The sequence below is a fragment of the Podarcis muralis genome, chromosome 6 (assembly GCF_964188315.1).
Source record: "Podarcis muralis chromosome 6, rPodMur119.hap1.1, whole genome shotgun sequence".
In the NCBI taxonomy this organism is placed as follows: Eukaryota; Metazoa; Chordata; class Lepidosauria; order Squamata; family Lacertidae; genus Podarcis; species Podarcis muralis.
In genome coordinates, this window is record NC_135660.1 from 32,164,071 (window position 1) to 32,182,852 (window position 18,782).

The 18,782-nt window shown below is 41.8% G+C and overlaps 1 protein-coding gene across 2 annotated transcripts in view; it reads right to left on the reverse strand.

The window, feature by feature from the left end:
• The window catches only part of PXYLP1 (2-phosphoxylose phosphatase 1), a 61,871-nt gene extending 43,564 nt beyond the window's left edge, over positions 1–18,307 (reverse strand). The window contains exon 1 of one of the 2 annotated variants that reach the window (XM_028731049.2): positions 18,137–18,307. The gene's annotated coding sequence lies outside the window, so the exon portion shown is untranslated. The remainder of the gene's footprint in view (positions 1–18,136) is intronic. The other variant, XM_028731047.2, reaches the window with a different exon arrangement.
• Positions 18,308–18,782: the final 475 nt, after the last annotated feature.

Here is an 18,782-nt window from a genome sequence, read left to right on the forward strand (position 1 = left end):
GGGAATAACTTAACATATGCAATTAGATAGCAAGGTACTATTTAGGAGCACAGGAAATTATAGAGGCAAAGAAAATGATGAGGTAAAGGAGTTTATACAGGCTTTAAAAACAAATAAACCACACACAAACACACTCTTTTTAAAATACATGTTCCATGCACAATGAAGAAGGGATGTGTGGCAAGCCTAGATGACTTGATCACATAATCTGCATTTCTGGGAAATCTGTCCTGTCATTACATTATTTCCTCCTGCTACCAGTTTCAATCTTGGCTTTCTATTGTGCTATTCTATGGACACTGTACCAGCAACTACAAAAAAAGGCACGCACAGGTTGATAAAAGCTACAGCTTTTATTCAAGGTAATAATACAAAATTGTTCTTGCACTAGAAATCAGTTGTCAAGGAAACTCCTGAAAGCATTTCCTAGACCAATCTGTATAGCAAGGGATGACATTCCCATTATATCCATTCCTCCAGCTACCGCATGAGATATTTTGCTACCAATCAGTTGCTTTGCCACAGTTTAATGGGAATAGTAAAATACTGCATAATTGGAAGGGAAATATCAGTCAAACAGCTATCAGCGTTTCTGAGTTTGGTCTTAATGTGTGAGAAAGTGTGTATACTTTTTATGCTAGTACAGTGGTACCTCGGGTTAAGGACTCAATTCGTTCCGGAGGTCCGTACTTAACCTGAAACTGTTCTTAACCTGAAGCACCACTTTAGCTAATGAGGCCTCCTGCTGCCACCGTGCTGCCAGAGCACAATTTCTGTTCTCATCCTGAAGCACTATTTCTGGGTTAGCGGAGTCTGTAACCTGAAGCGTATGTAACCCGAGGTACCACTGTATAAGTATAAACTAAGTTAGCTATGCTGGTCCATAAGAAAAAACTCCAAAAGTCCACAGTCAAGCGATATCTTTATTAGGACCAACCAAAAAGACACAAAAACATGGTAAGCTTTTATGTTCTCCAGAATTCTTCAGCAGGCAAAGTATTACACAAAGCAGGGAATACTGGAATGAGGGAAAACAAAGAAATAAGTAGGGTGTTGCATCCATGAGGTCAGCTTGTACACTCACTTCCAAAATGGAACGTGAAAGGAGGGGCTTCAATATCTGGCTGCACACCTAGGATTCTGAGATAAAGCAGCAATTACTACTTAACTGGTTTAACTCCTGGCTTTGCCGTGATAACAGAATACCCCATTTCTGTTTACTTCTGCTCTCTGCCTGTGTGTTTTGTTTAAGGTATTGGTCACACCTGGATTATAAACCAGACTTTATTTTCTTTTTTAAAAAAATGGATAAAGAAACCATTGTTTCTTTATCCCAAGATTCTACATATTGAGTAACTGAGTAGCACCTCAGACGAACATCTTCATCTTGCAATCTCAATCTGTCGTGGCCACAACATCTAACCCAATTTTTCTACTGTTAACGGAGAAATCCGAGGGCTTCCTTGGACAAAAAGTAAAGACACCAACCAGGACAACTGGAGCAAAACAGAAGCCAGTAGGCTTGGTCTTTATTGAAGACTGTCGCGACAGGACTCCCACCCACTGCAAGATGAAGCAAGATGGAAGCCCTGAACAAAAGAAGACCCCAACTTTTATTAGCTACTAATCCCTCGTGCTACACCCCTAAGATTACATCACAACTACATCATGACTACATCATTGATACATCACAAAAAGGAGGGGTTGAGGGAGGAGTTGTGGTGGTAACCTGAGTGTCATGTCACCTGACCGGTTCCTCCGTTCCCCCTCCCCATGAGTACTTTCCAGAGGAAAAAGGGGAGTTTGCAGTTTCCTGCCCCGAGAGGGAAGGGCTGATCACTGTCCTTTGTTTCAGTTCGCACTGAATCTACTTCCATATGAAGTAGTCTTTTGTGAGTGTAATGATCTTCTGTCTAGGACCATCATGGTTGTCATGCCAACTGGGTAGGGCTCGCTGAGGACATATTGGCTGCCTTGTGTCAAGTCTCCCCCCTTTGATAGTCCTTCCTTCGTGGTGTAAAATAAAAGTGGAACGGTACAGATCCGATGTACGGGTGATTTTCTATGAATTTATAACAGAAGTGTCGCGTATGTCGTGTGTGAGTGTCGTGTTTGTACAAACTGAATGACTGGGGGGGGGGGGTTCCTGCAACACTACTTATTTTGTTTTTCCTTCCAACCTTTCAGCTTCAATCAGACCTTACTGCCTGCGCATACATCATTCCATGAAAGAAAACGGGATATCCGAAGACCAAAATATGATCCATCAAACTGAAAAGAATGCTGCTAATAACACCCCCCCCCCGTAAATTTGATTTAAAACAGTAGACAGCCAGTAGATTTCCCCCCGACTCCAAAAGCTCTAGAACAGAAAAAGGACCAACAAAATAAAGAGGATTCAGATAGTGTGGAAGCTACAGGACTTAGATAAGTCTCCCCACTGACAGACACAAACTTTTACACTGAAAATTTGATTGATAGATACCCAAACACCTCATTAATAATAGTGGGTGGTTTTCATGCTAGGGTGGGTATTGACAACAAACAATTAAGTAGCATTTTAGATTGGAATACCACCAATGATATTGCACATTCAATGAAAATAGGAAGACTCTCTAGAGACAATGTTATAAATAGGGAAGGCATATGCTTGCTCGAGCTGTGTAATAAGTTTAGCTTACAAATTGTGAATGTTTCAATAGATGGGGATAGAAATGGGGAATTTACATATTCCCCCTCCCGAGGATGTAATGTCATTGACTATATGCTGGTCCCTTGCGACACTGTAAATCTGATAGTGGAGTTTAGAGTTGGGGCATGTACCGAAAGCGATCGCCAACCATTGTTGATGTCTATATATTTAAAGTTTGATTTAGAAATAACTAATCGTAATAATACTTTTTTTTTTTTTGTCAACATGAGCATATGACCCAACTAAAATGGTCCCAGGAAATGAGTGTAGCAGTGGGGCAAAAACTTATAGTTGATTTTAGAAACCAGGTACTCTTTAATCTGAAGAACATCAATTCTCAAAGTGACATTCTGGAAGTAATATAGTGAAATCTTCAAAACGTTTGAAGAGCTTAATACTCCACCAAAAGTCAGGACACTTAAAAACAGAACTAGTCCCTGGTTCGACAATGAATGTCTTCAACTTAAAAGAAAATTGCACCAAATTTTCAAAGGTAACCATACCAAACTAGAACCTTCCTACTTTGATGAAAAAAGAAAACATCACCTTGTTCTGGACAAAAAGAAAAATATGCCACCCAAAAATGGTCCCAATTACTTGACTCCATCCAAAACAAAAATAACAAAGCAGTTTGGTCGATAGTACAGTGGTACCTCGGTTCTCGAACAGAATCAGTTCCGCAAAGCAGTTCAGCTTCCAAAACATTCAGAAACTGAGGTGCAGCTCCCCACTGGTTGCAATAGCTTCTTGCACTCAGCAGAAGTCACGTCGTATGTTCAGGTTCCGAAAAATGTTCGAAAACGGAAGCATTTACTTCTGGGTGATTGGCGTTCAAGAAACAAAACATACAACAACAGGGGTGTTCGAGAACTGAGGTATATGGAGGTCTGAAAGCTGGCGACCAATCAGCTGCCCCATCAATTGCAGAATCGAAAGGGTCTCAGGATTTCATTTCCATATTTAACAATCTACATAATAAATTGAATGGAAAGGAGACCAACGATAACTAGATAAACTAAAGGAGTGGCCAAGGGTGAAAGAGGAGGAAATTAGACAGATAATCAATAGTTTCAAACTGGGAAAGACGCCAGGGCCAGGTGGTCTACCAACAGAATTATTTAAGACATTCACAGATTGGTGGGCAGAACCCCTAGCTCAGCTATTTACTCTTATCGATAAATATGAAATCATTCCTAAAATATGGCTTAGATCAATAATTATTCCAATCTTCCAAAAAGGTGATCCAGATGAACCAAAGAACTACAGACCAATAAGTCTAGTGTCAGTGATAGGGAAAATCTATGCTAAGCACCTTTTACTTAAATTACTTACCTGAGTGAAAAATCTAAACTTACCAGGGAAAGAACAAATAGGTTTTTCCAAAGGCTGCTCTAGCTTAGACCATTGTCTCATACTTACAAATTTGGTTGAAAAATATAGACTTAAAAACCAGTCCAAGATTTATATGCAGCTTTCGTAGATTTTCATGGTGCCTTTGATTCAGTTGATTGTGTGATATTGTGGAAAAAGCTTGTAGAGTTAGGAATCGGTCAACGCTTGCTGATCTTAATACAGAATTTATATTCCTTTAACATCTCCCAAAGCAAACTCAATGCCAAAGTAACTGCAAGGGTGGCTGAGCTTTTATCAACTGAGTCTCTCAAAGTGGTGAATGGCACTATTTAGCGGGAAGAAACTCCAATGAAAATCCTCGTTCTTACATGGCTGTTTATTTGTACATATTTTAAAATTTTATATATTGATGCTTTATGATGGCCTATATTTGCAATGCCTAATAAAGGTTTGGTGAAGTAAGAGATTCAAACCAAAGCGTTACTGTTTATTTGTTCTGATTTATTACTACATAAATTTTAAATGTATTTACTTATTGTAGTCCTACTGGAAGACTACACGTGAACAAAAATTATTCAAGTTTACTTCTATGATAATTATGTAGTCAATGAAAAGTGCTGGTGCAAGTCAATGCTGAAATACTGTAAATAATTATTAGAATGTGTTAAACCACAGAGCCTAGGACTTGCCGATGAGAAGGTTGGCGGTTCGAATCCCCCGCTACGGGGTGAGCTCCCGTTGCTCGGTCCCAGCTCCTGCCAACCTAGCAGTTCGAAAGCACGTCAAAGTGCAAGTAGATAAAAGGGTACCGCTCCGACGGGAAGGTAAATGGTATTTCTGTGCGCTGCTCTGGTTCACCAGAAGCGGCTTAGTTATGCTGGCCACATGACCCGGAAGCTGTATGCCGGCTCCCTCGGCCAGTAAAGCGAGATGAGCGCTGCAACCCCAGAGTCGGCCACAACTGGACCTAATGGTCAGGGGTCCTTTACCTTTACCTTTTACTAGAGTATGTCCCACTTAGCATCTCTTATTAGAATTCATCGTATCATAGAGTTGGAAGGGACTAAGAGGATCATCTTGTCCAACTCCCTGCAATGTAGGAATCTTTCACCCAACTTGGGGCTTGGAAAGCATTGAACAAAAAACAGAACCAAAACCAAACCACAGTCCTCAACTGTAACTCCATACTTTTAAACTGGATAATGAAACAAGTAATAATAATAGACTGGCTATCAGTCTTATCCCCCAGGAAAGTTGTGACACAGAACTAGAAACAAAGAAGGGTGGTTGTTTTGTTCCTTGGTCTCTTTGCCCACATCATGGAAAATTCAGAGTCTGTTGAAAGGGAGACACCCCTGGTGATTTACAATATCACTATAACAAACTGTCATTTACAAATTCACAGTTTCAACATGCATTGTAATAGGAAGAATAGAAACCCTTTAACGTGTTTCTCTTTGCATGTCTCTGACACTGTTCAAAAAACTCAAAACTGCTTCTTTTCAGAGCGTTCTCTCTCTCTCTCTCTCTCTCTCACACACACACACACACACACACACACACACACACACAAAGTTTTTCTCAGAACAAATAGATAACTTACTTGTTTAGAATGTTTATATGTGGGTTAGAATTCAAATTAAAAGCAGTGGAATGTAAAAAAGTAAGAGTGTGTTGGTGTGTGTGTGCGTGTGTGCGATCATCACACACACAGAGGAATTACCATGGAAAGCTGGTCATCTTTTCAACATTGATTCATGTAGTCTGACAAATTGCAGAAAGTGGAAAACATGGCCAGACCCTACCAAGAAGTTGATGCAGCAACCCTGTGGTAAAACTATTCACTCGCTACATACAGGTATCATACATGGCTAGTAACTTTGGGGTGTTAATTTGTAAGTCTTGTAAAATTAGAGATAGTACGAACTGCATCACCCATGCAGTATTGTGCTTGCTGCTACATCAAAACCCCTTTACTTTAAAATTCCTTTTATAAGCAACTTCATGTCCCAGTGAGAGCACATAATGTGTTTTTATCTTCCAAACCATCCATATCTTGCCCAGGGGTGGCAAATATTCTGTCACTAAATTGGACAGGTGCAATTTCCTGCTTCAAATGATACCCATAAGCCTGAACAGAAGCAGCTTAAGTCACTACTGCTTGCTCTCTTCTATGGTTCTTGAGAAGGTCCAAGGCAAAATCCATACAAGACAAAGAGAAATCTTGTAAAATGAAACAGTACAAATTATTCTCAGAGATTATGCTTGCTGATATGAAATTCGTCATTCCACAGAAATAGCAGTGAACTAACGGCTAACACTTTAGTCAGTCAAAGTGAGTCCACACCATGTGTCCAGTTAAAATGTCCTTTTTTATGTTCATCATACTCATACTCATATTAAGATTAAGCTGCATATTTCTTAGGAAATTGGCATGTAGAAGACATGCTTTTTATAAAAAAAAAATCTAGCTTGCCAATTCTCCATTGCATTTGGAAAAAAATAAACCTTCTCTTTTACTTTTATCTGTGAGGGGGAAAGAATTAAGTATCACTGAGGATACGGAGTAATATCTGACAGTGTCTGTTCACTGGCAAAACTTAACAACTGCACTGGGAGTGCTGCTTTTATGCAAAGCCCATTAATAACCTGTCCAAACAAGTATCCTTTTAAAAGCTTCAAATGATTCTGTACATTTTTAGGTTATAGCAACAAAGACCAAGAAACTAAATCATTGCAGAAGAAATGCACTTGTATAGCTATTGCAGGAGGTCTCTTCAATTAAATCAGCAAGTCAGACTTTTTATGCTTTGAGATTTAAGTCAGGATGACAATCTTGGGGCCTATGTATGGAGAAGATACCACTGCATGGACATATTTCCATACTACAATTTCATATACCGTATTGGCCCAAATATAAGCCACACCCGAATATAAGCTGCACCTTTAAAATTGATGGGGGGGGGGGAAGAAAAAATAATTGAATATAAGCCACTCCATTCCTTGCTGCTCCTAGCTGCATACTGGGGAGGGGGGAGCCGTGCGGCGCTGCCGGCAGCCGTTCCCCTTCCTCACCCTCTCCCTTCCCGGCCTTGGGGAAGAAGACAGGGGACTACACGTGGGGCAGGCACTGCTTCACTGCACTCCTGGTGCTGTTTGCCCCACGTTCCTGGCTGCATACCGTAAGGTCGCAAATATAAGCTGCACTTTAATTTTTCATAGTCAGAATTTGGAGGGAAAGTGGGGCTTATATTCAGGCCAATACAAGTTGGTGGTCAACAAAAGAGGTTTAAAGGCAATTTTTTTAAAAAAATGTAGTATAACCACCAACAATTGGGAAACACTTGCCTGCGAGCGCTCCAAATGGAGAACAGCCTTTACCAAGGTGTCATGGACTTTGAAGACACTCAAACTCAGGATGAAAGGGAGAAACGTGATAAGAGGAAGGCATGCTTGGCAAATCCACACCTGATCAACTCCCACCTGGAAACCAATGTCCCCACTGAGGAAGGACATGTGGATCCAGAATTGGCCTCCACAGTCACTTACAGACTCATTGTTAAAACCATGTTTATGGAAGAAAATCTTACTCAGCTACGAGTGATCACCAAAGAAGAAGAAGAAGAAAAATCAAGTAAATCATTATAATCAAGTTACAAGGCTTTCAGTAATCTTTGGAAATCTTTTTATGGAAAAAGTTACTTAGTGCAAACTATAGTTCTTGGTCATGCTAAATAAACGGCTAGAAGAGATTCTATAATGGGTGGAGTATAAATAATAAAATTATTATTATTATTATTATTATTATTATTATTATTATTATTATTATTATTATAAATACTTACAAGACACTGTAATATGCCATGCGTATTACATGGTGATAACTTGCTGTAATAATCTGAGGACTTTCCACCCATAACCCCACTTCAGTATATAGTCGTAACTTTGTTTTCGAACAGCTTAGTTCTCGAACGTTTTGGCTCCCAAACATAGCAAAACCGGAAGTGACTGTTCCGGTTTGTGAACTATTTTTGGAAGCCGAATGTACAACGGGGCTTCCGCAGCTTCCAATTGACAGCTTCCAATTCCTGCAGCCAATCAGAAGCCACGCTTTGGTTTTCAAACATTTTGGAAGTCGAACGGACATCTGGAACAGATTCTGTTCAACTGCCAATGTATGTCTGTACTGCACTTGGGCCTTCTCATGTTTAAAAATATTTGCTATAAATATAAAAGCTAATGCTTACATTAGGTGTTTTAAAAACAAAAGCATGCTTAAAGCACATAGATGTCACCAAAAATTTGACTTTTGTGGACTAACTCCTTATTCAGAAGAACTGTTCTCTCCGTGTGATAAATTTGCCAGTGGTAAATTGTTGTCCTGTAGAGATTTCTTTAGCCACTGATATACAGTATTCAAATAGTAACTTTTCTTGATACTTCTAAATGAAGTTTCCTTGGGAAGCAACTGTTTATTTATAGCATTTGTACGTTGCCCTTCAGCCAAAACCCCTTCCAGAGCAGCTTAAATACAATCAATTAAAGTAAGACAGTCTCTACCCACAGGACTATAATCTAAGAGACAGTTCAAGAAGAGAAAAGAGACAGGGAGTCAATAGAGAAAAAGCAAACTCAGGCACCAATTCTTCAAGTTCAAATGGCAGCTGGAGTGGAAGCAGTTCAGGGGCAAGATATACCGCATGCTGAACGAGCCCTGCTCCTCCTCTCTCCCACTGAGGCAGTCTAAAGTAAACAATTAACTATGCCTAAATTAAAAACTTTTTGATCTGCTCCTCTAAGATGCAAGGATAAGACTGTGACAGTACAGAAAGAAGCATTTGGAAAATGGACTGAAGCTACTCCCTATGTAGCAAATTCCTTGGGAATAATCACTGTAGCTAAACATTTCTACACACAAAGACCCTTTAAACTCTTCCACTTGAAACATAAATGTTCTGTTTACATTTTTCTTTGTAAAACGTTATCCTAAACCTGAAAGCTGCATGGAAACTATCTGAACGACTAAACAGAAATTCAAGTTGAGGCAAGCATTTTACGAAGACAAAAAACATAACTACAAAAATAGCAGTTGATGATGTGGGCGGGGTGGGGAGAGGAAGAAGCAAGTCAGTGGCAGCCCTAAAAACTTGAAAGTGATGCCGTATTTGACTAGTTTGTCATTATTATACAATCATTAACAGAGACCAAAGGTCAACAGTCTCCACAGGTGGCAGACGAAAATGTCAACCAGAAAGACACAAAGCACAGCACTATGGGTGAGTGATCTAAGTTATTGAAAGATTATAACAAAATCCTGCATTGTTTGATTTTCTAGACAAGCATAAATTAACAAGACAAATATCTACTATTCATTTACATCTGCCTTCATATCAACTGACCAGACTTTCTCAATTGCCTCTCTCAACTGCATCAAATACAAATCCACTGGATTATTAACAGTGTGAATTATCAATATGTTTTCCACTTCAAAATTCATATACCGTATTTTTTCATGTATAACACGCCCCCATATATAACACACCCCATTTTGGGGGGGACTCCAAATTAAGAAAATGGGGGGATACACTATCTGTGTATAAGATGACCCCCAATTTTTAACATTTGTTGTTGTTTAGTCGTGTCTGACTCTTCGTGACCCCATGGACCAGAGCACACCAGGCACTCCTGTCTTTTAAACATAAGTTTTAAAGAAAAAATCCTAGTCTTATACCTGGAAAAGTACGGCATTTCCCAAATAAAGCAGGTATACTAGCTCAACAGCCACAGTTTTACAACCGAACCTCACGCTGAGTACCATGCAACTCTATAGTGCACCAAAGCCTTATTACTGGTTGGATATCCTCCCACAATGACTTCTAAGTACTTCATTGGGGGTGCTTATTTATTTACTGGGAGGTGGAGGGAGGGCAGCTCACTGCTGGGTCGCTGCCCAAAAGATAATGTCAAAATATGCTGTCTTATTGCGTCAACCTATGAGAGGAAAATATTAGTTACTGATCTACTATTCCTTGTTATGTTCCCTACAATGGGCTAAGATGGTTTTGAACCTTTGTTATAGTAATGAGTTTGGCCAGTAAATATAGACATTTCTCTGTTAAGAGGGGATGTTTTTAGTGCAATAAAGAGGTGGTTATTGAAATTGAGCATATGACTCCTTTCCTTTTTATCTCTTCCATTTTTATCTTTCAGATTGACTGAAAATTGCCCGTATCTTCAAGATGCTGATACTACAAATCCCTAACTTCCCTGGAACCCAAGTGCATGAAGACATGGTTTCTCCATATGTCCACCAATGAAAGCAAAGGCCCTTCTTACATTAATACCATGGATGTCTAGGAGGATGTGAACACAAAGGCTTTCTCTGGTGTCTCTGGAATTCCCAGGAGAGGCCAGACAATTCTCTACCCTAGCTCTGTTCAAATAAAAAATTGAATACATTTTTATTTGGAAAGGAACTTGGAAAGGGGCAGGTACAGTTAGCCACTGTATTGTTGTAACTGTCATATTAATTATTGCATATGGGATATGGTTTCATTTCATATTATATTGTCAGTCACACTGGGCACTTTTGGGATGAGAAAGGGCAGAGTATAAATTTTACATATAAATGTCTCATAACGGGATGGAGAGGCCCATGAAAACTAAGTTCTCAACAATAAGGGAATGTGACATTGAAAAGTGAGGGCTGTCATCTGGGAGAAAGAAGGAATAGAACATTAAAACCTATCAGCTCTTCCTGAATCCTGCACACAGAGTTAGGTGCCTGCTAACTTTGTGGTAGGTACCTTATAAAGCCAACTCAGTAGTTACAGTTTGGTCATCTAGGACTGGTTCCCAGATGAAAATGCTGAGCCAGCCAAGAGGTCTGGGAATGTGCTGGGTTCACTGTTCAGCATCAGGCTGGAATCAGTGGCAGTATCATTTTGGTGACGCACAAGAATTCAGACTTCATCATCAAGTATGCCATGAAACAGATGGCCTGGCTTTACACTCAATACCAGAATGAGGTTCTGCTAAGATATCAACCAATCAACTCATAACTAGATTTGGTACAGTATTTTGAACTGAACGAGTGGGTGATGCTCTGTGGGCGATGGAAAGTAGTAACTACTGTTATGTACAGGAAATTAACGGGTGACTGCTGACACTGTCACAGTTCGTTCCAATGTAGATGTGGTGGGTCTATTAAGACTGTTCCAAAGCCTAATGAGTTTCAAGAAGTAACTTGAATAGGGACTATAAATATACTGCACCTCCTATTCTACTGCAACTCTAGTACTATCCGAAGTACAGATCTCATTTAGGCAGCCAATATAATCCTCTGGCATGCATCCCTCAACGGATCTTTGGTACTTGAGGACTATGTTCCAAGAACTGGGTGGGCAATTGATTAGTAGGACTGACTACCTGAATAACAGCAACAGGTAACTTGGAATAAATTCATGGAATAAACTGAACATGGAATAAACTGAACCAACGCTATGGCAGAATAAACCATAATGCTATCACCAACCCATACACGTAGTACAGTCAATTGACACTTTCCCATATGGACTAAATGACCTTTAACATACTGGACAGAACCATGAAAAAAAATAACCTATGACTTATTTATTTCATATATATGTGCATCTCTGTATGTGTCTGTACAGTGATACCTCGGGTTAAGTACTTAATTCGTTCCGGAGGTCCGTTCTTAACCTGAAACTGTTCTTAACCTGAAGCACCACTTTAGCTAATGGGGCCTCCAGCTGCCGCCACGCCACCGGAGCATGATTTCTGTTCTCATCCTGAAGCAAAGTTCTTAACCCGAGGTTAAGAAAGTTCTTAATCCTGAAGCGTATGCAACCCGAGGTACCACTGTAAACACACACACTGTGAAAACAACAACCTTGAAGTGGGTAATGATGACCCACTGGAAAAATTCAAGGTCAGCACTTCAAATAAATTTCTCACGGTAACCTTACTCTGAATAACTCTGACTACAGATTCTACGCCAGAGATTCCAGGACCTTCCTGATTTTAACTATATAAGCTGAAATCTTTTTCTTACCATGTACAGCCAACGACATCTGTGTTTGGCTCTTGCTTTTTCCAGATGATGTCACTATGGTAAGGAAGTTGATTTAGTCAATGCCTCCATTTAAGAATTGGCAATTTCTGCCTTCCTAAAGGAGCATATTATGAAACCCCTGCTTTGTTTAGCCTGCTAGACTCGTATACTTGCCACCATCTAGTTTACCTTTCTAGTCAAGGTGATGAATGGACTAATGGTGGGAGTCACATTGCTCCCTTCCCTTCCTGATGAAACAGACTACACTACACACTTCAGTAATATTTAGGCTGGAAGCTGTCCCTCCTAAAGTGATCACTATTACCTCCCAAGGTCACTGAGACTGTGCAGGGAGCAAAAAGGGGTCAGGAACAGCCCAAGGAAAAGAGAAGTTAACGAGCTACAACGCAAAAAAAATAATAATACCTATGATCTCAAATATAAAAGGCATGAGCATGTGCAGAGTGCACCTCACAAACCTGCAGCCCAATTCTCATACGTTTGTTAAAGCCCATTATTAATATTCATCCTCTTTTTTGCTTCCTTTTTTCCATCAATTCAGATTAATAAATGTTGGTTATGCATCGCTATTTCTTTACTTTATTTCATTTACATTCCTAAGAACTGGAGTTGGAGCCAACAGCGACTTTATAAGCTCATCAGGGACTCAATGTCTCAGAAATCTGGGAAACCCTGGGCTAAACTCTAACTTTAAGATGATTAAAGCACACAGTGCCTTTTAGCTGAAACTTGTTCCAGCAACCATGACTACTGCAGATCCTGCTAGACAACTGTAACACACGGATATGTTTGAAAGCTGTCCAGAAGCTGAAATTATTGCCTAGTCCTCATTTGCTGGTGCTTTGGCACTCATCCATGTAAACTTAAGTGTAGAACCCAGCACCATACAAAACTATCATAAAAAATAAACACTGATTTTTTTCTGATTTCAGCCAGTGCACACTAAAAAAATCACAACAGACAATGTAGATTTGCATAAAATTTGCCAAATAAATAGTATAGTGAGGTCACTTGCTATTGACAAGAAATTAAATCTTCCTACCCTCAGGATTGGGCCGCGATTGGCGCTGTGGGTAAAACCTCAGCGCCTAGGACTTGCCGATCGCATGGTCGGCGGTTTGAATCCCCGCGGCGGGCTGCGCTCCCGTCGTTCGGTCCCAGTGCCTGCCAACCTAGCAGTTCGAAAGCACCCCCGGGTGCAAGTAGATAAATAGGGACCGGTTACCAGCGGGAAGGTAAACGGCGTTCCGTGTGCTGCGCTGGCTCACCAGATGCAGCTTGTCACGCTGGCCACGTGACCCGGAAGTGTCTGCGGACAGCGCTGGCTCCCGGCGTATAGAGTGAGATGAGCGCACAACCCTAGAGTCTGTCAAGACTGGCCTGTACGGGCAGGGGTACCTTTACCTTTACTTTACCCTCAGGATTGCAGAGCTAGACTCTTCATACATGCTTGCCTTACTTACTAGCTTCCCCCAACTTCTGCTACAAGTAATTAGATTTGGAGGATCTCATCTGAAATAAGAGTATGAGAAATCAGCTACAAGAGTGCATCCAACTACAATGAGCGGAGATCTAAAGGGATACATAGATCTATCAAATCTCATGGGAATGGCATTTTTTCTTAGCCGAGTTGTAATTAATGAATATAGGCGGTTTGAACCACTCTGGATACTGGAAGGATCTGATACAGTATAAGTTTAGATATAAGAGATGTTTCTGTTTAGCTATATATGCCACATGCAAGGATAGTATGATTACCTCTTAAGAGAGGCGGCTTTTTCAGTGGTGGCCCCCAACTTACGGAACGCTTCCCCAAGGTTAGACCCCACATTGTGGTACAACATTTACACTTAAGTGTATTAAACAACTTTAAACTAAATCATTTTTAAAAAAGAATTTTAATCACACAGAGAATAGATATAAAATCTGTAAAAAATAATATGTTTTAGAACAAAATGATTTTATGGTGCAACAGTTGACACTAACACACACTTAGATTTAGAACATATAATGAGAAGCAAAAAATATCTTAGATATTTTTTTCCAGACTGTGCAGAATAGAAAAACACTAAAGTTAAACAGCTATTCTAACAAGCACCCTGCAATCCCATCCTATGTTTACACAGAGGTACAAACATAGAGTTCAAGGGGACACCCTATTAACTATGCTTATGACTGCAGTTGAAGTACGGTATCTTACTTGCTCTTGCTCCAGTGCAATTATTTTTTTCAGCAAAGCAGGAAAAAAATCCACTTAGACAACCCAGTTAGCCTAGTAATTCTCAAAGAATCACCCCAGTATAATGATCTGCATTAAACAATCAAAATTGGTATCACAATATACCCAATACAATTAAAAGACCACGTTTAACCATTTAGATAAAAGATATGCATGTGATCTGATGCTCTGTGCTAGTAGTTTCAGCCACCTGCTTGAAAGATTAAATTTAACAAGATTTTACTTGACATCCTACTCGCATCCTCCCACTACAAATTCTGTCTGCTCTAATCCTCCTTTCATAAATGTCAAAACAGGACATCAGTGTTACAGCTGCTTTTGAGTCTGTGTCAACACATGCAGCAGAATGATGGGAAATTAGGTGATACTATTTTTAGAAGTAGCGGTATTAATTGCAATTGTTCATCACTTACTACATAAAATATCTCAAGGTGCCTTACATTAGAGGATACATAAAATATTTATTATACATCAAAAAGAAAGATAATAGAGGAAAGAAATGCCATGGTGCAGCTGTAGCAGCAAAACTGGACACCTTCATCTGCCTCACCTGAAATAAAACATGTCTCTCCCGTATTGGTCTCTACAGCCACGACAGGCACTATAATGCTCCAATAATTTGACTTTACTCCTCAAGGTGCACTCCTCCACTGTCTCCCAAGACAGACAGATGCCGCCAACATCAAAAAGATATAAAGGCACTGACTAAAGATGTTCGACCTGCAATAACCTAAGAAGGACAAATACTACCCCACCCTGCTAAAAGATAACCATCAAAACATGCTAGGGTATCATCATAACGTACGGCATCAACTTACAGCCAAATGCCTAAGTGAACAAGAGCATAAAAAGCTGATCAAGATGGTTAATGTGCTCCCACATAAAAAAATCAAGTTCCACACAAACAAAATTAGCACATCAGGCAGAAAATTCAAACCTAGACCGTTTCCTACCCTCTTAGATTTGTATCTACAGTCATACCTTGTTTTGTGACCGGGATCCATTCTGGAGCCCTGGCCGCTAGCCAAAAAAGACGCAGGGCAAAGCGCTGAGCCTGTGCATATGGTGCGGTTTGCGCTTCTGCGCATGCGCAAGTGGCAAACACGGAAGTAACCCGTTCCGGTACTTCCGGGTTTGCCATGGATGTTCGCCAGAATGGACGCTAGACGAGGCGGACGTTCACGGAGGTATTACTGTACAGTGAACTTTCAAGCAAGACAGTCCAGTCTAGTACTTTGTTCTGCTGTACTGTTGAATGCAACCCAAATTAAGAACTCTTTGAACATAGGAATCCAACATATAATGGGGAAAGTTTATGCCTCTCCCCAATGTAATAGCTAGAGACAGATCTCCCAATTTCAGCTTTCTCAGTTATTTCATTTTCCCAATCTTAAATTCAGTTCTACACATTTCTGCACCAATTTGCAGATTTAAAAAGATCCTCATGAAAATTTATCAGCATTTTAGTGTAACATTCTCCTAAATTCACTGTCATGAAGTGTATAGATTTTGGCAAAGCATTCCACCTCCCAACAGAATGCCACTTTGTATGTTATTTTCACAATTATATACCTTTTTATACACACTTTATCCAAGTAGGTGCACTTTTGTACAACTGCTTAGCTGGAGAATTAACAGCATTGCAAAATTTGAAGAAGTATCCATTTCAAAGTATTACTGTGTTTTGGTTCATATACTGTTTCGGAAAGAGCAATTTGGTAGTTGCGCCTTTAAATGCAAACTGAATCTAATTTCTCCTTAATCCTTGGTTGCAAGCATTCTATATTCAAGGACCTTGTTATATGGCGCATACTCAAAATAGCATACGCACACACACCCCTGTAGTCTGAAGTGGTACATTCTAGAATTCTACCTCCATAGTCTGTCTATGTGTAGAATGGCTCTCAGAAGCACCACTTGGCACAGTTTAAATACTGTATTCTACTCATACTATCAACACAATATTCTTTATGAATATCTAATTCATTTTTTAAAAGTCCTTCGTTACTACATCCACTTAGTCCATCGATTTCTTCCACAGAAGACAAATATGTATTTTCAAAGGTGAAGCAAAGTTTTAAACTAAAGTAGGTGTCTGGTTAGATAAAACCACATGCAGTCTCCATGTAGTTTTTTCCCTAAAAGAGATCAAGACAGCTGTACTGCATAACTTCATTTCAAATGAACTATGAAAGAACTTAAATTAACACTTGCAGAAGCTTTTGCAGGTCAACTTGATGCACTCATAGAATTAAAGAATTGTAGAGTTGGGACCCTGAGGGTCATCTAGTCCAACCCCCCATCCAATTTGAAACCATACCAGAGCGTGCTTAGCTTTGCAGATGTGCTAGCAGTTTTACTGCTGTGCCATGGCATAAGTGACTCTTGGGACAATTAAAATATGAAATAGTGGAAGCTTTAATTGATGGGTACAGCACCCTCGGCAAAGGAAAATTATGTTAAGCTCAGATGTATTTGTTGTTTATAAAGGAAGAGGGAAAACTGAGTTCTGTATTTGCTGTTTCCCCGGGGAAGGGAAAGAGACATTAAATCACAAAGTTACCACAATACCCTTGTTTGAATTATCGTATTATATATCAAACTGACAAAAGGGTATGGGCAATAGCAACCCTCACCCAGCTCTCTACATGAAGTCGCTTCCTTCTTTTTATACACAGCAAAAGATGTGCAGCAGATGGTCCTAAGAACTGCTCACTAACTACACTGCTGGCTGAGGAGAACAGGGAGCAAAACCCAGGTGTAGAAAGAAAATCGTCCGGGATGGTTTTTTAAAAGGTGGACAAAAGCGCTGCAGAGCTCAGCTGAGCTACGGAAGGTGTGTGTGAGAAAGATAAAAAGGATGCGAAGGAGGCTTGCCAAATACTAGTCCCCCGGGGTTTGAAGTCCACCTTCTGCAAACTGATGCCGTGCCAAGAAACCAAACACAATCGCCCCACTAGTGGAAAGCGAACAATGAACTGAAAACGACAGCACCCTCCCGAGCCAATTCATAGCGAGCATCTTTAAAGGACACGTTGGAGAAAAAGAGGACCTAAAGTATCAACGGGGAAGCTGCGGGAGAGTTTAAAACTGGAGAGGAGGAGGAGGAAGCGAAGAGAGGAGGGGGGAAAGCAGAGACTTTGGACAGGCATGGGAATCTCGCCACGCAGCGTTAAGGAAAGGTTAGGGCAGCATGGGGCAGGCAAAGGGCTTCAACTGGTGGGGCTAGGCGACAGAGAAACGCCGCCGTAGCCCCCGCCCCACAACCTGTAGGAAAGGCTCTTAAAGGGGAACGGAGGAGGAGAGATTTGGAGAGCAACAGATCCAGAGAAGTGGCAAGGGAGGAGGGGGACGGGAGTCCCTGCCTAGAAAGCGATGGGGAGAGGGTGTTTTTTTTTGGGGGGGGGGTTGTAAATCAGTTTGGAAGCAGCAGCCTGAGCAGCCAGCGAGAACTCAGTGTCAGGAGAGAGAGGAGGCGCTGCCGCCACACCGGAGCCGGAGCGACGACGGTGCGCGTGGACGCGTGTGGGGTGGGCGAGGGGGGGCGCTGGGAGAAGCGCTGTCCCGCCTCCGGGCTGCCGTGGGGAGGGCGCAGAAGGGGAAGGCAGGCGCAGAAGGGACCCTCGGGAGGAGAAATTAGGAGGGGGGGTGACTGACTGACAAGACCCCCCCTGTCTTTCCCTGCAAGGAGCGAAAGGGGCTCCAAGGGGTGGGAATGGAGAGAACATGCAGCAGCAGCAGCGGCTCCAGCTCCTACCTGCCCAGCCAGCGCAACCGCCGCTCGCTCGCTCTCTCAGCCCAGCCGCTCCTTCGCCCCTTCCTCGCTCTCTGCTGCTGCCGCCGTCGCGGCGCGCGAACCAACTTGAGCCGACCGTGGCTCCGGCTCACTGGCTCGCTTTCTCTCTCGCTCGCTCTCCCTCCGCGCCGGAGCTCCGCCTCCCTCCTTTCATCCATTGGCCGCCCGGGAAGGCTTCCCCAGCAGCGCCACCTGCCGCCCGCCCGGCGCAACGGCGAGGACGGCGCGCGCCTGCGCTGTGAGAACGCTCCCTCGCCGCTCTCCCGTCCGGCTCTCTCTTTCTCCCTCCTTTTCATCCTGGGAGCGAGAGAATCCTCAGGCTGGCGGGAAGGCGGGAGTGGGAGGGTGTTGCGCGGCGACTGCTCCGCTCGGGCACACAGGTCCCTAAGCGAAGGTTCCTGGAGTAAGGGCGCCTCGTCGCCCTTAAGAGATGGGATTTTCTTCTTCAAGACGTGCTTGGCTGCCCCGCAGCCTTTGTGCCGACGAAGCAGAGCCGTGGTAAAATCGTAGAGGCGGAAGGAACCCCGTGGGTCATCTAGTCCAACCCCCTGCAATTCGTACCACCCTGACTAGTGGCTAGCCAACCTCCGTTTAAAAAGCCTCCAGT